This window comes from Molossus molossus, unplaced genomic scaffold, assembly GCF_014108415.1.
Source record: "Molossus molossus isolate mMolMol1 unplaced genomic scaffold, mMolMol1.p scaffold_m16_p_18, whole genome shotgun sequence".
NCBI lineage: Eukaryota > Metazoa > Chordata > Mammalia > Chiroptera > Molossidae > Molossus > Molossus molossus.
This window is the reverse complement of record NW_023425353.1, coordinates 3155196-3168392: the sequence shown is the minus strand read 5'-3', so window position 1 is coordinate 3168392 and position 13197 is coordinate 3155196.

Sequence of the window (13197 nt, the reverse complement as noted above, 5' to 3'; positions counted from 1 at the left end):
TGAAACTGTCATTATTTGCAGATGACATGATATTGTACATAGAAAACCCTAAAGACTCCATCAAAAATCTACTAGATTTACTAAATGAACTTGGTAAAGAAGCAGAATACAAAATTAATATCCAGAAATTGATGGCATTCTTATACATCAATAATGAACACTCAGAAAGGGAAAACAATCTCATTTACTATTGCAACAGAAAAAAATAGGATACCTAGGAATAAATTTAAGCAAGGAGGTAAAAGACCTGTTCTCAGAGAACTACAAAACTTTGAAAAAAGAAATATAGGAAGATATAAAAAAGTGGAAACATACACCATGTTCATGGATTGAAAGAATCATTAAAATGTCCATACTATCCAAAGTAATCTACAGATTCAGTGTAATCCATATTAAAGTACCAATGGCATATTTCACAGATCTAGAACAAATACTCCAAAAGTTTATATGGAACCATAAAAGACCCCAAATAGCCACAGCAATTTTGAAAAAGAACAACAAAGTGGGAGGGATCACAACACCAGATAACAAGTTACACTACAAAGCCACTATAATCAAAACAGGCTGGTACTGGCACAAGAACAGGCATATAGATCAATGGAACAGAGAGAACCCATATATCTACCCAAGACAGTATGTGCAACTAATAGTCAATAAAGGAGGCAAGAGTATACAACGGAGAAAAGACAATCTCTTCAATAAATGGTGTTGGGAAAACTGGACAGCTATATGCAAAGAAATGAAACTAGATCACCAACTTACACCATACACAACAATAAACTCAAAATGGATAAAAGACTTAAATGTGACCCATGAAACTGTAAAAATCCTAGAAGAAACTGTAAGCAGAAAAATCTCAGACATCATATGTAGAGGAATTTTCACTGACACATCAATGGTCTAGGGCAAGAGAAACAAAGGAAAAAATTAATAAAGGGGACTACATCGAATTAAATAGCTTCTGCACGGCAAAAGTAACCAAAATGAAAAGGGAACCTACTCTCTGGGAGAACATATTTGCCAATGATATATCAGATAAGGAGTTAATATCAAAAATATATGAAGTACTTATACAACTCAACAAAAGGAAGCCAAACAATCCAATTAAAAAAATGGGCAGAGTGCCTGAGTAGACACTTCTCCAAACAGGACATACAAGTGGCCAGAAGACATATGAAAAAATGCTCAAAATCTCTAATCATCAGAGAGATGTAAATTAGAACGACTATGAGATATCACCTCATACCTGCCAGAATGGCCACCATCAACAAATCATCATACAAGAAGTGCTGGCAAAGGTGTGGAGAAAAGGGGACTCTAGTCCACTGCTGGTGGAAATGCAGACTCGTGCAGCCACTATGGAAAACAATATGATGTTTCCTCAAAAAATTAAAAATGGAACTTCCATTTGACCCAGTGATCCCACTTCTTGGAATATATCTTAAGGAGCCTGAAATGCGCCCTGGCTAATTTGGCTCAGCGGTTGAGGATTGATTGACCTGCGGACCAGAGAGTCCCGGGTTCAGTTCCCGCTAGGGGCACATACCACAAAAAAAAAAAAAGAAGAAGAAGAAGAAGAAGCCTGAAATGCCAATCAGGAAGAATATATGTACCCCTATGTTCATAGCAGCACTATTTACAATAGCTAAGATCTGGAAACAGCCCAAGTGCCCATCAGTAGATGAGTGGATAAAAAAGCTGTGGTATATTTACACAATGGAATACTATGCAACTGTAAGAAAGAAAGATCTCTTACCCTTTGAGACAACATGGAGGGACCTGTACAGTATTATGCTAAGCAAAATAAACCAATCAGAGAAAGACAAGTACCACATGATCTCACTTATTTGTAGAATATAATGAACAAAATAAGCTGTCAACCAAAGGAAATCCAGAATCATGGAGGTAAGGAACTTTTATTGACCACAAACCTCATAGGCATGGGGGGATGGGAGGGGTGGGAAGAGATAAACCAAAGAACTTATATGCATATATGCACAACCAATAGACATGGACAATAGGCTGGGGAAGGCAGGAGGGGGGTGGAAGCAGGAAGGAGGGCATCGGGGAGGGGGGGAAAGGGAGACATCTATAATACTTTCAACAATAAACAATAATAATAATAAATAAAAATTTTAAAAATGGCCAAAGGACTTGAATAGACACTTTTCTAAAGAGGACATACAGATGGCCAAGGGACATATGAAAAAAATGCTGAACGTCATTAATCATTAGAGAGATACAAATTAAAATTACAAGAGTGATCACCTCATACCTGTTAGAATGGCTACCATCAATAAATCAACAAACCACAAGTGCTGGTGAGGATATGAGGTAAAGGGACTCTAGTACACTGCTGGTGGGAATGCAGACTGGTACATCCACTGTGGAAAACAGTATGGAGTTTCCTCAAAATATTAAAAATAAAAATGCTTTTTGACTCAGCAATCCCACTTCTGGGAATATATCTTAAGAATCCTGAAACACCAATCAGAAAGAATGTACATACCCCTATGTTCATAGCAGTGTTATTTACAGTAGCTAAGATCTGGAAACAGCCCAAGTGCCCATCAGTAGATGAGTAGATAAAATGCTGTGGTACATGTACACAATGGAATACTATGCAGCTATAAAAAAGAAGAATCTCTTACTCTTTGCAACAGCATGGATGGACCTGTAGATTATTATGATAAGTAAATAAGCCAGTCAGAGAAAGACAAGTATCACACATATGTGGAATCTAATGAACAAAATAAACTGATGAACTTTTAAAATAGGTCCAGAGGGCATGGGTTCATGGAACAGACTGACAGACCTCAGAGGGAAGGGGGGTGTGAGGGTGTCCAGATGTGATTAACCGAAGAACTTACATGCATACACGTGTGTCCCATGGACACAGACAATATTGTGGGGAAGGCCTGGGGTGGGGTGTGGTTTGCTCCCTTGTCAGAACTCTACATCCCCAGAGCCTGCTCCTGACTGATTTGGGCCTTTTCTTGGGTCTCACTGCACTTGGGGACTCTATCCTGCTCTCAGAATCATGTCCTACCTCCTGCCCAGGCCTGGACCCAATCGGCCTTTGCAGTTTCACAGCTCTCTTGCTCTTGCTCACGGTGCTCTAAAAACCTAGTGCTGTTCTTTGTCCCTAAGAACAAAGAGTTCTCAAACTCAGGCTATCCCTGTCTCAGGCTCTTAGCATCCACCATTCAGCATCCCCCGAATGCTCATCTGCCAACAAGGCCAACATTGTCTGCATCCCTAAGCCTCTGCTGAAATGTTCTTGACCCCACCTTCCCTGACTGCCCCCAACTTAAACAGCCTCCACCCCTCTTATGCTCTCTCTGAGCTCCCTGTCCCTTTCTGCCCTAGCACCACCATTATCTGCCATGATGTCACTGTCTGTAGGATTAGTTCCTGAAGCTCTATGTCCCCTATAAGCCATGCACTTCCAAGGGAAGAACTTAGCCTGTATTTTTCCTGGCCTAGAACACAGGCCCTGAACTAGAACAGCAGAGGAAGCTCCTCCACCCCATCCATCTCCAATAGTGTCACCAAACATACAAAAAAAAAAAAAAAAATTATTATATAAAATCCTTTAATGGGAAGAGGACATCAGCAAGGTGATGTAATTGGGAGCTCTAGGCCCTCATTACCCCATGGAAATATTTTAAAATTTGCTCTGGCTAAAATATTCTATAGGAGTTCTGGAAAACAGCCGAAGAGCTACAGCAACGAAGCAAATGCCAGTCAAGAAAAAGTCACATTCAGGATGGTGGGAATTTGTGTGGCGTTTACTCATCTTTGCCCCATTTCTCCCCAGCTGACACAATCTGAAAGCAGAGCACCAACTCCTAGTCCCTTCCCTCAAACTGGAGGGGACAGAGCAGACCTTTTGGCAACATTGTACCCTGTCTTGGGGCTGCCTGAGGGACAGGTCTCCCTTTTTCCTGACTTGGAGCTCAGATGGGAAAAGCTGTGGAAAACAGCAGTGGGCACTTCTTGTGAAAGCCATGGGGTGGCTGCAAATCCACACCAGCCGGGGCAAGAGGATGGGTCTGCGGTGGAAGATGCAACAGAACATCCAAAGCCTAAGTAGGAGCTCAGGTGAGGCACTTCGGGAAATTAAGACACTTAAAAGCAGCCGTGTCTATGGGAAAGTTGAAAATAGCATACACACAAGCCCAGGAAAGATATGTACTCAGAAAAATTTTTGAAAAGAGCTTAAGCCTTTGCCCTAGGCTGACCCAGAGGCTCAGACTCATACTGATAATTAGTGAAGGTCTTTCATGGCAGAGGGCCAGTCTGCAAAGACTGGGTAAAGTGGCTATCTTTTTCAAAAAGAAGAAAAAAATCACATGGCATACAAAGAAACAGAAAAACATGGGCCATTTAAAGAAAGAAAAATTGGGGACTTCCAGGCAAGATGGCGGTGTAGGTAAACGTGGTATCACATCCTACCACAACCACATTCAAATTACAACTAAACTACAGAACAGCCATCATTCAAAACTGTCAACAATAAAAATAAATTAAAAAAAAAAAAGATATTAAACAAACCCTGGCTTGTTTTGTTCAGTGTTAGTGCATCAGCCTGTGAACTGAAGGGTTGTAGGTTCAAATCCCGATCAAAGGCATGTACCTGGGTTGCAGGTTCGATTCCTGGCCCTGGTTATGGTCATGTGGGAGGCAACCAATCAATGTGTTGTTCTCACATTAATGTTTCTCTCTATCTCTTTCTTTCTCCCTTCCTCCCTCCCTTCATCCCTTCCACTCCATCTAAAAATCAGTGGAAAAATATCCTCGGGTGAGGATTAACAACAAAAACAGCAAAAAGATATTAAATAATAAAAAAATACATACAAGGTCATTTTTCTTTTTTCAAACTTGCAATGAGAATCATCTTAATAATAATAGCTAAGCAATAATATATATGTATATATCCTGATTCATTCTTTGGAACAGCCATTATTATCTCTATGAAGAAACTGAAGTTCATGGAGAGAGATTTAGCAGATTGCCCAAGGTCACATAGCAGAAGAAAGATTCCTGGATTTAAATCCTGGCCAATCTGACTCTTGGTATCTGCTCTTAACCCCTAACCTATATAGCCTTTGGTCACTTGTTATGACCATTTTCACTTTATAGCAAATTCAGGGGAAGCAGAAACACCTCACCAAAGAGAAAAAAATAGAGAATAAATGAAAGAAAAATGTTTGGCAAGGAGAACTTACAAATATGGCTCAAATATCCCTAACTTCAATAAAAGAGAAATGAACTATGAAATTATTGAGGGAGGCAGTATGAAAATGAAGGCATAGATACTTCATTCAAACCTCTTAATATATAAAGTTAAATATTCACTTCATTTTAAGTGAATGATTCTGTCAAAAGAATTAATTTTCTGAGCAATGAGGATATTCATTTAGCATGATTCCACCATCTGCAATTTATGAACCAAATTATACTCTTTCAGAAAAAAAAAGCGAGGTTCATACAATGCATTCAAACTACATCAAGACCAAATCAAAAATGTTTCCCTAAAATTGAAGAAATCACCGAGTAAAAGTTAATCGCCTGCACCCTGAGCAGACAGTGACCATGACGGCATCGTATATAACACACGCCTTCCCAGATGGTTCTACAGCGTAAGCTCTGCACTCTCGATCTGTGACTAGAGTTCAGTTCCCAACCAAAAGAGAAACTCACAGCCACGCAGGTTCCAATAGTCCCGGTGTCCCAGTGAAGTCCTTTTACTCGCACTTTAGTTTTCTAAACAACGTACAGCGATGCCCGCCGGAGCCTGGAGTTACCGCGGGGAGCCGGCCTAGGACGCGGAGGGAGAGGAAGGGTTTCTCTGTGCGCGAAGCAGCAGCCATGCGATCTAGCTCATTGTTCCCATTAGGAAGTAGTGCCTCTTCATGGGGCACTGTGGTTCCAGGTGTTTTTATACAAGGTAGACAACTCCAGATGCTTAGGTAAAATTACCTATATTTTTTTAAATTTGGTAATTAAATCAAAATGTTTAAGATACTGAGCAGACTAAAACCACATCTGTAGGTTAGGTAGACCAGAAGGCTGCACCTTACCCATGTTGCATGGGAGCATCTGTCATTTACCAAAGATTGAAACCAGACACGAGCAGACACAAATGAAAACCCATGGTATGCTTCGTAGGACAGAGAGGACTTCTAACAACCAGATTTGTCTTCCTTTCGCTTCCTCCTTTTCTACTCACTTGTTCATTCATTCATTTAACAAATATTTGCTTGTTGTCTCACTGGTGTCAATCTCAGCAGCTGGTGATAGGGGGAAAAGCATGTAACGGAATAATTACAGCCATTTAGTAGGTGCTAGGTAAGTCACACCCCAGATAGAGAGCCCTGAGGGGCAGCTGTTGACCCCTCTGCAAGGTCAGAAAGGTCACTGGATTGAGGAGCAGCCCTGGGTTTCGCTCACTCACCATCAGTGATGACATTACCTCAGTTTCAGTTTGAGGAAGGTTTTAGTCGGGGTAGATTAGCCACCTCCAATTTGTATTTCTTGTTCACGCCACATGTCCAACTCAGGATAGAAAGGCCTTCATTGGCCCACAAGCAGTCAGGGATGAAGGTTCTACCTGCTTTAGCTACAAGTCAGGAAAACTTGGCAATACAGCTGGAGGGTCTTCCCCTGGCTGTTCTTTGTCTTCGTTTAGACATCATGGCTTAGCAACTCACTTACTGTCACATCTCATTGGCTCTAATTAGCCACAAGGTCTCATCATATAATCCAAAACCAGAGCAATTCATTCCACGACTCTCAACTGAAAGAGGCTATTAGTTCTTACAGTCTAGATCCTTGGATTTTTCTTTTCTGTGGCTTGAAAGTTCGATTTATTCTCATTCTCCAAGCCATTCCATGTCCTTTCAAAAAAAATTTTATTTTTTTGCCAAAGCTAGTTAGAGTCATTTTTGCAAGAGAACAATGATAGCATGCACTGGAGGAGGTCTTAAAGGATGAGTTTGGTATCACACGAGACATGAGTCGGGGTGGGGAAATCGAGGGGTAGCAGATGGCAGAAGGCAGACAAGTAAGAAAGGGCCAAGTAGCAGGAGAGGACAGTTCACGTGTGGCAGGAGGGCTGGGTAAAGGATGTGTGACTCTTGAGGTGAAGGGAGGCAAGCATCAAGAAGGAATCATAGGCATGGAAACAGCTAATGCAGTTTGGATTTTATCCTGTGGCCCAGTACATGCCCCCAAGATGTGGCTACCGGTGAGGGGGTGGGCATTGAGGGCTTCTAAGTAACTGTGATTTCAACATGGTCTTGTTTTTTATTTTAGAAAGACAGTTTTATTGATATATGTTTTACATACTATAAAGTTCACCTATTTAAACAGCTTAGTAATTTTTAAAATATTCACAGAGTTATGCAACCATCATCACAATCTATTTTAAACATTTTTATCACCCCAAAAGGAAACCTCATCCTCACTAGTATTCACTTCCCTTCCCCCTCTTTCCTGACAGCCAATAATCTTTGCTGTGTCTCTATAGACTTTTCTATTTTAAACATTTTATGTAAATGGAATCAAAGTAAGTGGTCTTTTTTGACTGGCTTTTGACTCTTAGCATTATGTTTTTAGGGCTCATCCTCACTGTATTGTGCTCGGTGCTTCATTCTTCCTCACCCCTGAATGCCGTTCACTTACATGCTTGACTGTGCCTGCTTCCCCATGCGGCAGCCGGCAGGCATTTCCAAAGCTCCCATGCTTTGGCTAATATCAAAAGTGCTGCTGTGAACCTTCATGTGCATGTTTCCGTGTGAACATATGTTTTCCTTTCTCTTTGGTGTGTACCCAGAATGTAACTGCTAGGTGATATGTATGTTTAGTCATCTAAGAAGAAGTAAACTACATTCTAAAGCAGCTGCACCATTTTACATTCCAATCAGCAGTGTCTGAGAGTTCCAATTTCTCCCCATCCTTGCCAAAACTTGTTATTGTCTAGTTTTCCAAACTCCCAACTTCTGGGGGTGTGCTTGCAATCAATTCCTGTTTCTATATGTTGCTTCCTTCCAAAACTTCCCAACTCCTATAGCCCAAGAATTAGAAACTTATTAGTGATAAATGATTAAGGAGGGAGGCATCTGGACTTTTTCTTAGGTTTGTAGTTTGGACGATTAAAATAGTTATGCTGCCAGTCTGTGATGCAAATGGTACAGGAGTGAGAGGGTTGGCAAGATATGAGTTTCATCTTGAACACATCACTCATCCTAACAACCCACTGAACATGCCCCCTCGTACCTGTGGCAGGTATTTGAGAGTCACAAACACATTGGTGGGAAATGAACCCAGTCGTAGAGGAGATGTATAGGATGAAAAGAGCATAGACCAAAGAATGAACCCTTAGTGGAGCATATAAAAACAAACACTTGAAGGAAGATGGGAATGGGCCAGAAAGGTAGACGTCATAAAAGGAATACGCTGAGTGATTTGAACGTCTCGCATTCACCGAAGACTTAACACTTCCCTTCACGTATGCTCGTCTAGAGAGAGATGTTATATACATCGAGGTGCTAAAAGAATTAATTTTTGTATATGTGAATGTTTAAAATATATCTTAATTTTAGAACAGCATTGTTTGTAGTTTTTCTATTTAATATACTAGGGGCAAAGGAAGCACAAGATGCTCGGGTCCTGCTAGAGTTTGTCTGCGTCTGCTCAAGCTCAGTAATGACAATAAATCAGAGGCTTATTACACGCAGGCACGGTTCTGCAATCTCTATATGTCATCATTCAACAATAGCCCCAAGAAGTAGGTGTTACTATTTCAGTACTACAGAGAAGGAACCTGGCTTCACTAAGCACAGGTCACTTGGTAAAGGTCAGGCGACACAGGTGCCACCTGTTCCATATGATGGGAAAACCAAAGAACGTGCACACACGTGCACATGACCAGTGGACCAGACATAGTGCCGTGAAGGGGGCAGGAGCGGGAGGGGGTGTTCTGGGGGGGAGGGGGCATCTATAACAAAATAAATGCATTAATTAATTAACTTTTTTAAAAGATGAGTTTTTTAAAATTTTGCTAAATTATCAGTGCTCTCTCTTTTCCTTGAAACCCCCAACAGCAAATGTTCCTATTTTTATGAAATTCTCCATTTTGTGTCATACTTTTATTGAAATATAATTAATCACCAAATTAGTCTGATAGTTTCTTAAAATGCGGAATTGAGGATAAAGGGGTTCTTTGCACGCCAGGCGAACACGGAGCCTTGCCCCAGTGGACTTCAGTGCGGCCCCTGCTCTACATGCTGGTATCGCAGGAGCCGGATCACGCCGCTTTAACCAGACGCAGCGTTGGTCTGGGGCTGCGCAGCCCGGTCCGCTCATCCCCAGCGCAGTGGACGGTGCCCGCGCCCGCGCCCGGCAGAGCGAGGCCGGGACACGTCGGAGGAGAAAAGCCAACGTTCGCTCTCGCAGGCTTTTCTCCTTCTCGCCCTTCCGGAGACACACACGTCACTGGTGCCTGGTCCAGTCCCTGTTCTTCCTCCTTTCATGCTACATATAAGCGCTTGCTAGGTGATGAAAATATGTACAACTGTGCTTGCTGTCTGTGTTTCTGGTTCTAAAGGCGAGAGAAATAAACCACAAAGTATGTGACTCAGTGATAATCTGTTAGAAAAGTGAGATCGGTTGACCTTCCTCAGACAGGATGTACACCCCATGACTCTTCGGTCTCCCCCAGCTTTTTGCAATTTCACTCTTTTTGTGTCTTCTTATAAAACATATCCCACGTTCTCCCCTCTCTTCTCTCCCTTACCTTCCTTCCTGCTCCTCTGCCTCCCTTACTGTCTAAATAACTCCGAATTTCCTGTGAAAATCTAAAGAACTAAAGAAATTGTATAATACAATTATCTATACAACTTTTAAAAACAATTTACGCTTGCCAACATAAAATGGGTTATTAAAATGTATTATATTCACTCTTTGGGAATTAGACCCCGATGTAGTATTTATATAATATACATATTTTCTCATTTAAATCTAAAAATTCAGAAGCATCTCAATGTATAAGTCCTTGACAGCTGGTCACAATGTTTCTCGTTTTGATATGAAATATTCATCTGCCTTCTTTTGGGGGTGTCTGGCCACTGTTCCTCCGTCTCAGTCTAACCTCGGTGTCCACGTGCCCACGTACTGTGGCTCTGCTCTCCGTGTGCGTGTGTATTGGTTCCTATTTATAGGCTTTACAACAGCCAAAATTGTGTTCATATTATTGTTCAACACATCACAAAATATTAGCTAAAGCTCCACTGCACTTGTTTATTTTGTAGATTAATAAAATACTTCTCTTGAAGAGCCTCTTGGCACACAGATCACAAATAAGCCAGCTCCTATGCTGATAGGAATACAAGGCTTCTGGTTTCCATTACAGCCTGAGTATAATCCGACTGGAGTTCTGCCTTTTGACACTTTTCATGAGGTATTAACAAGAGATTCGGCCCCAACCCTGTTCATCTACCTCATTCCCCTCTAGAACATGGAAGGCCTTACGATTCAGTCACATGTTCTGAAACGTCAGTGTGTGGGAAAGGGACTTAAAACAATAACCCGGAAACTTGGTGGGACGCCATGTAATTGACACAGCAATTCCACCTGCATTCTGGTCTGACTAACTTCAAAGAAAGCACCGAGCGTGCTTTACCTTCTCACAAAGCGTGGGAGAAGACAGCCCTCAGGAAGAAACCCAAACTAGAACGTAAAGGAGGGCAGCAATGTTACTAAAATTGTACCTCAATCTTAAGGAAGTAGGGTACTGTTCTGATATACATGGTTAATGTGTCCCAATTTTTAAGCCAAGGTATAAAGAGAGTTAGTGGTCATCAGGTAAGACTGGCTTCGCTCTGCATATACCGAACCAAACAAAATTTAGAAGAACCCCGACATGAACAAAGGAGAAGTTAATTTCTCTCACCAGACTCGGACTAGAATAACAGCTTCCCTAAATCATACAGAAGCCTGACTCACTACCCTGTGCATCGCCTTCACCTTCATTGCAAAGGATGGCTACTGAACCCCGCCCCCCCCCCCCCCCACATCACATTACAGCTCCAAGTAGTAGAAGGCGGGAAGGGAAGGGAGCAAGCCCTGTCGTGTGGACAGAGACTTCAGGAATACCAAACACATCATTTGACTTGCATCTCATTGACCAAATCCTAAATGCATGGCCACTCTGGTTGCAAAAGAGGCACAGAAACGTCGTATTTGAGCTGGATGAACAGGCGCCTACCACGTGAAGAGGAGGAGGAGATGGGGGCAGGCGGCTGGCAGTCTCTGCTCAGGGAGGGAGGGAGAAGGGATGTGTATCAGTAGGCAGAAGGGGGCAGAAAGGAGAGCTACCAGCTCTCCTTTTTTACCCTGGGGATTCATTGCTACCCTCAAGGCTTCCATAAATAAAAATTGAGAATTTAACTCATCGGTTATTTCTAAAACTGAGAAGGCTGTGGCACAGCCGCACATGGACGATGGAATTTGGGGCGTAGTAGAAACAGCAGTCACAGGAGTGGTAGTAGTATTAAAAGTAGTTGTCATAATACTAGTTCTTTTGATATTCAATATATATTCCCAGAAAACCCTATAAAATCATTTAAAAGGATAACAAATCTAAGTTTCAATTTGAATAAAGTTACAATTTTATTCTCTATGTTTTTCTGACTTATCCAGCAGGTATTTCTAATTAATTACATTTAAAAAAAAGTTGATGGACATTTATACTGTAACTAACTAGATTAAAGTAGCTTTCAAAGGCTAAATGAGTCCGTGTAGCTTGTGGGGAAGGAGATGAAATTTGAGCTTGAGTTTAAACCTAGACTTTCAGTGAAGAGCTACATATGACCTTCACCTTCAGTGATTCGCTGGCTAAGCCTCCGTTTCTTAAATTACAATACAGAAATAAGAAAAACAAAATTATGGAACATGAAGGTCTGTAATGAGGATTAAATAAGATACATAAAATATATAAGATTAAGTAAGTGCTCGTAAACTTTTGAAAGACTTACTTGATAAAGTACTAAACAGTAATCAGATTATTTTGAAACATAATAATTCCAAGGACAGGATATTCCTGAATGCTTAATTAGTATACATAGGGTTTACAAAGAAATATAAGTACTTGTAGGTAGGCAAAATGTGCCTCATCAGGTAATGCTACTGAGCAAAAAAATAAAACATTTGTTTTCTGTAGCCAATGACAACAGTTTCTAAAATGCCAAAAAATTAAATATTGTCTAAACTAAGAATTGTTCCAAAATATCAAGGTCTTGTATTTTATTTTGAATATGGTATAATTAAATAATGCTATCAAATTTTAGTTTTTGGAAACCTAAGCTTTTTAAATTACCAGCATCATAACTATAGCAGAAAACCTAAGAATTTGGCCTTTATAGTATATTTTATTTGATCATTTCCTAAGTATAAGGGAAAATATTTCTTTATTGAGATGCAATTGACATAACATTGTGTAAGCTTAAGGACTGATTAGCATAGTAGCCAGCTAACACCTCTGTCACCTCACATAGTGAGTGGGGTGTGTGTGTGTGTGTGTGTGTTTGGTGGGAACAATTAAGATCTAGTCTGTTAGCAACTTTGAAGTCTCTAAAACGGTATCGTTGCCTCTAGTCACCATCCCGGGCATCAAATCTCCAGGACTTACCTGTCTGCTAGGTGCCAGTCTGCACCATTAAACACCACCTCCCGGGCCTCCCCACCCCCCAGCCCCTGGTGCCCACCATTCCACTCTCTGCTTTTGCCACGTGGGCTCTTTCAGATTGCACATGCTAATGATGTCATACAGTATTTGTCTTTCTCTAAAAATACTTTTAATGAATTAGCTTCTCATGTATAGTCATTCTGAGCTCAGAGATAGTTCTTCAGCGTTTCCTTATTCATCTGGCTTGACTGATTAACAGCCTCTCCATCACCCTCCCTTGTTATATCACATAGTTGGGGACTTAGTTCTTCTAAAGAAATATGTTCAAACCCTTTGGTAATAGGGTAAATGTCTCTTTCAAAATCAGTTTTATAAGGAAGTATTTCAAGCTGTGTAATGTGAGCCGGTGTCTCCGAGAGGACCCTGTGCCGCGACCTTCAGGCTGCGCGGGTTCCCCGGGTCCTTCCTGCCCTCTGCCTGCAGATTGTCCCCGGCTTCATCTGCAG